The sequence below is a fragment of the Lepisosteus oculatus genome, unplaced genomic scaffold (assembly GCF_040954835.1).
Source record: "Lepisosteus oculatus isolate fLepOcu1 unplaced genomic scaffold, fLepOcu1.hap2 HAP2_SCAFFOLD_239, whole genome shotgun sequence".
NCBI lineage: Eukaryota > Metazoa > Chordata > Actinopteri > Semionotiformes > Lepisosteidae > Lepisosteus > Lepisosteus oculatus.
In genome coordinates, this window is record NW_027167776.1 from 44,679 (window position 1) to 52,187 (window position 7,509).

At 53.7% G+C, this 7,509-nt stretch overlaps 1 non-coding gene across 1 annotated transcript; it reads right to left on the reverse strand.

The window, feature by feature from the left end:
• Positions 1 to 7,106: 7,106 nt before the first annotated feature.
• On the reverse strand, positions 7,107 to 7,248 carry LOC138227116 (U4 spliceosomal RNA). Its single transcript, XR_011184838.1, has one exon. It is a non-coding gene; the product is annotated as a U4 spliceosomal RNA (small nuclear RNA).
• Positions 7,249 to 7,509: the final 261 nt, after the last annotated feature.

Below are 7,509 nucleotides of genomic sequence, written 5' to 3' on the forward strand. Positions count from 1 at the left end.
ATTCGTGGCTGAGGTCAAGACGGTCACCCGAAGCAGGGCTAGACAGGATGTCGGAGCTGACCCTCAATCTGTAGTGCTTGGGTCACAGGGTTTTAACACCGATCTTGCGGAAATGCAGAAACAGGACCCAGCAATTGGGCAAATGTATCAGCATATCGCTGACCCAGTGCGTCAACCTCTTTCGGAGCAGGTGCTGAGCCAGTCTCTGGAGCTGAAGGAGCTGGCAGAGGTGAAAGACAACCTAAAAATTATAAAGGGGTTGTTGGTTTGTGTACCAGTTGCACAAGGTGTCCCAAAGTGGGTAGTTCCCCACTGTCATCGGGGGGTCATGATCCAACACGCTCATGACGAACCCTGTGGGGGTCACCGGGGAATCAAGGCTACATACGACACTATCCAGCAGGTGGCATTCTGGCCTCACATGGGCCAAGACATCGCCGCGTATGTAAAGGGGTGTCTGACGTGTAGCCAGTTCCAACCATCACGGCCCTTGCACCGTGCACCACTCCAGAAAAAGGGCATGACATTCACCTGGTCCAATCTTCAAATGGATTGGGTGGGGCCACTGGTGAGGTCATCCAGAGGGAACAAATATTTCCTCACTGTTACGTGTGCATTCACAAAATGGATTGAGTGCCTCCCAGCACCCAACGACACGGCAGAGACAACTGCAGTGCTGTTGGTGAACCATGTGTTCAGTCGATGGGGATTCCCCCTGACCGTGGACTCGGATCGGGGAACCCATTTCACAGCTACAGTAATGGCAACCCTGTGGAATATGCTTGGGGTCAAGATCCAGTTGCATATCTCCTACCACCCTCAATCCTCGGGCCAGGCAGAAAGGGCAAACCGAACGGTGGTTAGTATGCTAGGAAAATATATTCAAAATTATAGTGGAACTGTACCATGTGCCTCATCTATGTTCCAGAATGGGAATCCTAAAACTGCCACGGCTGGTCCTGACAGTACTGTGGATCACCTCGACACAGCCCCTTGAAGTTGTGGAACCTGGTCCTCCTACCGGCATAGTCCTGCAGGAAACCATAGTCCTCTCCATGGAAATCTTTATGGTACAATCTTTTTTTTTTTCTTATAAAATATACTTTATTCCGAAAAAAAACACATCTCAAAAGGAAACATCTCACACGATAACACTCCACAAAATTAAAACATCGGCGGAACGGCGGTGATTGTCCGTTATCAATCCTTGCAAGGGTGGGCGGATTTGCGCTATTATGAGAGTCCCTCCAAACCCTACCGCTTGCTGTAAACCATTAATCCCTGTACAGGGTCCATAGGCCTTTCCAGCGCTCCTTTGCCGTGGAGAAACCCCATTTAGCAACGTCGTGCTTCATCCTCCTCCTGAGGTCCGCCAGGATCCTCTCTTCCAGCTCCCTCGCTCCCCACTTGTTGTTGTGCCGGATGAGATTGTTCCTCGCGTCCCACAGGCCTTTCTTTGTGAGGGACAGCAGCAGCCACATCAGGAACTGCGTCCCCCTGTCCAGTCCGGTAGGTGCCAGCCCCAGCAGAATGTACTGGTAGCTGAGCACCGCATTCGTTTCCAGGAGTTGCATTATGTTGTCCATTCTGCCCCACACCGCCTTGGAGAAGGGGCAGCTCCAGAAAACGTGCTCCTGAGTCTCCTCGACGAAACACGTGTCCCGGGGGCAATGCGGATTCCTGGAGATCGAGTGTCTGTAGAGGACCTCTCTGGTAGCCAGTCTCTTGTGTACGGCCATCCAGTTGAGGTCCTTCAGTTCGTTGTCCAGTTCTTTCGACCAGATGCCCCCTCACCTCTTTGTACAGAGCTCTGTGGTTGGTGCAGAGCTCTGGCTGTCTCGTGGCCTCGTACCTCCTGCTCCACTTGACAGCGTGGGTGTAGAGCTCCGGTCGCCTCTCTGCCTTGGGCCAAGTGTTTGACCACTGGACCAAGTGCCTCATCGGGATGGAGAGCCACAGCCTGACAAAGTACTGGTACTTGTGGCCGATGGGCTCCCGCAGCGCCCGACAGAGGTTGCAGAAGAAGATGCAGTCGAGTTTCAGGGGGAAATGTGGGACATCTCGACCCCCTTCCTCGACCGGCTGACACATCCGGTTCCTCGTGATGCACTCGTACCTGCCGCCCCAGACGAAGCCGAAGATCATCCCTTGCAGCGCTCGTCTGAGTCTGGCCGGCAGCGGGTACACCACCTCCAGGTAAACCAAAGCCGGCAGGACGTCTGCTTTCAACACCATCACTTTCCCCGTGTAGGACAGCGACCGCGTTTTCCATAGACCCAGCTTCGTGTTCATCTTGGCGATCCTCTCAGTCCAGTTGTTGGTCTCGTTGTCCCGGCTCTGGAAGGAAACCCCAAGTATTCTGAGGGGCTCCGTGCAGAGCTCGAGACCCTCCGGCGCCGTCGTCCTGTGCTTCCAGGGCCCAAAGAACTTCAGTTTGCTCTTTCGGTGGTTGAGCTTCGACCCCGAGGCTCTGGAGTACTGCTCCATGACCTGCAGGGCCCTCCTCAACCCCCTGTCCGACCTCAGGAACAGCGTTGTGTCGTCGGCGTACTGGGAGATCTTCAGGGTTTCCCCCGCGCCTCCCGGTATCTCCAGGCCGTCGATGACGGGGTCCCGTCTCACCACCTCTGCTTAGGGCTCTGTGAAGAGAACATAGAGAAGGGGTGAAAGGGGGCAGCCCTGTCGTACTCCGGATTCCTGGGGAATGAAATCCCCCAGGTTTCCGTTCACGTTCACTCTGCTGCCCACGTCAGAGTACAGAATCTGAATCCAGCGGCTGAAACTCTCTCCGAAACCGAAGCGTTCCAGCACCCTGAACAGATAGCTGTGGTTCACTCTGTCGAAGGCTTTCTCCTGGTCCAGGCTGACCACCATCATGGGCACGTTCCGGTCCTCGGCCCAGGCGATGGCGTCTCTGGTCAGCTGGAAGTTCCAGCTGACGGATCGCCCCTCCACCCCACACGTCTGGTCGCTGTGGATGATGTGGGGGAGGGCGGTTCTCAGTCTGCCGGTCAGGAGCTTGGACAGGATCTTTACGTCCACGCAGAGCATCGTGATCGGCCTCCAGTTTTTGAGGAGGAGGATTCCCACTCCGGAAGAGTGGACCCCTCCTACGCTCCAGCATGATTCTCCCTTCGTCCATTCCCTGGTGAATGTCAGCTTGTCGCTTTCATCCTTCAGGTGGACCTCCTGTAAGAAACAAACTGAGAAAGACTTTGAGGCCAGATCATGAAAGACTCCCCGTCTTTTCACCGGGTCTCTCAGCCCTCTCACGTTGGTTGTTAGGAAGGTTAGTTTCACAGTCATGATTAAAACTAGTGAAAGTTAAACCTCCTCTCTGTACTTACAGTAGAAACTTGGGAGTCTACATCTTGGCACTGTTTAGCCTAGATGTAACTCCTCTCATTCGGGTCCTGGGGGGAATATGCTGGGCTCCCTCCAGGTTTCGCTGGGGACTGAAAAGTAAACATGCTGGACAGGTCCAGCCCTACCATTAGTCCGGGCTCCAGGGCGGCTTCGAAATAATCCTCGTCGTCCTCGAGGATACTCTCCGCCACCGCTTCGGGAAGGCTCCTTTCTTCCCTTTTTCCGGGAGTTTCGGGGGCCTCCAATTTCTCCTGGGCCTCGGGGGAGGGGGGCTCCAATTCCTGGGCTGCCTCTACCTGTTGTTCCTGGGCCTCGGGGGAGGGGGTTCCGACTTCCTGTGCTGCCCCTTCCTGTTGTCCCTGGGCCTCGGGGGAGGGGGTTACCTCTTCCTGGGCTGCCTCCTCCTTTTGTCCGTGGGACTCGGGGGAGGGGGGTTCCGTTTCCTGGGCCTCGGGGGGGAGGGTTTCCATTTCCTGAAGCGCCTCCTCCGGTTGTTCCTGGGCCTCGAGGGAAGAAAGTTCCGTTTCCTCTAGGACGAGGAAACGGTTTTCCCTTACCACTCTCTTTTTATGTCCTTCCGAAGGTGGATCCGCCCTGGGTCTCTTCTCCCGCTTTCGCTTTCCCTTTTTGCTGGGAGTTATGCAGGGCCCTTCCTCCGGTCGGCCATCTTGTCCCTCTTCCTGGCGGCCATCTTGTGGCACCGATGCGGCTGGGGGTGTGGCCTCGGCAGTTTCGGTTCTCAGCGGGGGAGGTGCGGGTTCTTTGTTCTCAGCCCTCTCCCTTTGTCTGGAGACCGGTTTCTGCCTGCCGGCTTCCACCACCTGCGCAAACGAAGGTTTGCTTACCTTGCATTGGCGAAGGAGGTGTCCCTCGGCGCCGCATCCGTCGCACTTTTTGGCTGCCCGGCAGGTTTTTGCCAGGTGCCCGTCCTCATTGCAGTTGTGACATCTGACGATGTCGCATGTGTTTGTCTTGTGGCCGGACTGTCTGCACTTGCTGCAAAAATCCGGCATCCTGGGGTAGTAGAGGTACCCCCTGTCGGCTCCGATGTTGAAGCGAGCCGGGGGGTGCTGGAAGCCGTCGACGCCTTCTGGGTCCTCTTTCAGGAGGACTCGGTACTGGCGTTTGCCGTACCAGACGCCTTCGTCCCTGACCTCTGTCGGTTTTCCCACCACGGTTACATACCTCCTTAGGTACGCTGTTACCCGTTCCGCTGGTACGTAGGGATTGTATGTGCAAACCGTAATGGTCCTCTGATTCGTCTTCCTCATAGGCTCCGGCCTGAAATCAGAGAAACCAGGGTGCTTACCTTTCTCCCTGATCAGTCTCGTTGCCTTTTCGTACGATGCGTCCGTAGCCATGTAGGCCTCCATGTATCTCTCTGCGTTGTTGTCCTGGAGGCAGTAGAGATCTCCGGCCACCAACTGCAAGATCCCTCGCAGGAAGGTCATAAAGAAGGCCTTTGCAGTCGGCATCGGCTCTGTCTTCTTTGTCCAGTGGAACCGGATCAGTGTCCTCTTGTCTGCCATCTCTGAGGGAGAAAGAGGGAAAAAAAAAGGAGGGAAAGAGAGAGAGCAAAAAAGAGCTAAAGGAGCAGCGAGGGAGCCCTGGCCTTTGTCCTTGTGGGCAAAGCCCAGCTAGGTGGAGGCGCAGGAGGAGAGAGAGAGAGGAGAGCGGAAAGTGCTTCCGGGTCTCAAGGAAGAAAGCAAGCACCGCGGGCAGGCCACGTGTACCTGCTCCCAGCCAAGAGGCCAAGGAGGCAGAGAGAGCGAGAGAGAGAGGGAGCGGATAGTGCTTCTGAGTCTCGAGGTGGGAAGCAAGCACCGCGGGCAGGCCACGTGTACCTACTCCCAGCCAAGAGGCCAAGGAGGCGGAGAAAGAGGGAGAGAGAGAGAGCGAGAGAGAGAGGGAGTGGATAGCGCTTCCGAGTCTCGAGGAAGAAAGCAAGCACCGCGGGCAGGCCACGTGTACCCACTTCCAGCCAAGAGGCCAAGGAGGCAGAGCAAGAGAAAGGGGGAGGGGAGAGGAGAGGAGAGAGCAGAGAGAGAGAACGTTGCTGCCGGATCCCACCCAGCTCAGCTGCTGCTTGGCCTTAACCCCCTAGGCTCAACCTAGAGCGATACCAGCCTCACAGGCTCACAAAGGCTCACACTACGATACTGCCACTGCGCAAAGCTGACGGTTGCCAGGCAACCGCGGGGATCCTATGGAAATCGTTATCGATTGTCTCATGGCATGTCGTTGCGGAAACGCTTCATATTTGTCGTCTTCTTCTTCTTCTTCTAGCTTGAGGTTTTGAAGAATTTCATGACAGACAAGGGCTCCGTCGGGAACAAAGGGCGTTGTGAGAAAACCGTTGCTTATTTTCAGCAGCAGAAATACAACCCTTTAAATACAAGATGACAGAACAATGACGAAGGGCATGCCGGGAGGAACTCATGCACTACAGAGGAAAGGGGGCGGGCACGTACAGTTCACATTCAAGCCACAAGTACTCTTCTTGGATGTTGCACAAACAAATCCTAACGTCTTGAAAGCATTGCAGCATGTTTGTGTCCCACTTCCCGTGGCTGCGGGACGACTGACACGAACGGACAAACACAATCTGTGGCGTTTAGCGTGACATAGTCTTGCAGGCATAGTGCTGTCTCACTGCAATACTATACCGCTAGAGGAAACAGTCCATCTGGCCATGAAACTCATTTGAACGTCTAGCTACAGCAACTAACAATATCATGATTTATTCAGGATGTGTGGAATCAGCACGTCCCGGAGACAGCTTCCAAAATCGTGAGCATTCTCTGGTGGTGTCCTGCAGGGTGCCTGTGGGCGTGCGTTGGTGGTATAGTGGTGAGCATAGCTGTCTTCCAAGCAGTTGACCCGGGTTCGATTCCCGGCCATTGGTTTCAAATGCTGTCATGAGCCTTGGATTGTGACTAGCAAAGCGAAGCCTTTTGAAAGAGCTAAAGCACTGCAAAACGGAATTGAAGGAGAATCTTACAGGGGATTCTGAGCGGTGTCTGCATACACGCAGTCCGATACGGGTGCTGAAAGCTTGAGCTACTCTCAATGTCATGCTGCCTTTCCCCGGAGTAAATCTGTTACATTGAAAGAATGCTTCTGGCAGGTTCAAAAAGGGACCCTTGTTAATTGGAGAAATCAATGATTTTGAATGAATTCTGTATGCGTTAAAGGACAGATATACACAGAAAACATGCAGGACACTGCTCATGATTTTTCCCGAGCCGAAACACAGTGCGTTTTTCCAAGCCATTTGACAAAGCCCACCCACTGAAAACTGCAGCAGATCGTGTAAAGACGTTCAACTTTGTAACTACTGCACGCACAGGAAGCAGAATAAATTCCTCTTTTCAAACTGTCAAAGGTTTGCTTTGCGAACGCTGCAGGACATCGCACAATCTCTTTTGAACGGGGACAAACGATTTCTTATGGGGCGCAGTAAGTACAGACGTTTAAAAAGCTCCACTCACTCCGACGATGCAGCATGAAGAAACGCAACCTAACGTTTGACAGAAAAAAGCCGGGCGCCGCTACGAGCAATATGAAATCAAACTGACAGCACACGGCGTTTCGCGCTGACTCAAAAGTGATCTCGACAGACGCTGTTCTCTGCATAACGCTGAAAGAGCTAAAGAGCGTTTCTGTTGAGACGTAACAAGCTCGTTTCTTTCTACCATGATGTCATCATGACCAAATCTGTCTTTAAACACCTTGCTCAGTCTCTGACGAGACTGTCAAAAATTGCTTTCGCCGATTGTATTGCAAACCGGCGGAAACGGGATATTGGGAAAAGTTTTCAACTAGCAATAATCGCGCCTCGGCTAATCCTCACAGGCTACGATACTGCCACTGCGCAAAGCTGACGGTTGCCAGGCAACCGCGGGGATCCTATGGAAATCGTTATCGATCGTCTCATGGCATGTCGTTGCGGTAACGCTTCATATTTGTCGTCTTCTCCTTCTTCTAGCTTGAGGTCTTGAAGAATTTCATGACAGACAAGGGCTCCGTTGGGAACAAAGGGCGTTGTGAGAAAACCGTTGCTTATTTTCAGCAGCAGAAATACAACCCTTTAAATACAAGATGACAGAACAATGACGAAGGGTATGCCGGGAGGAACTCATG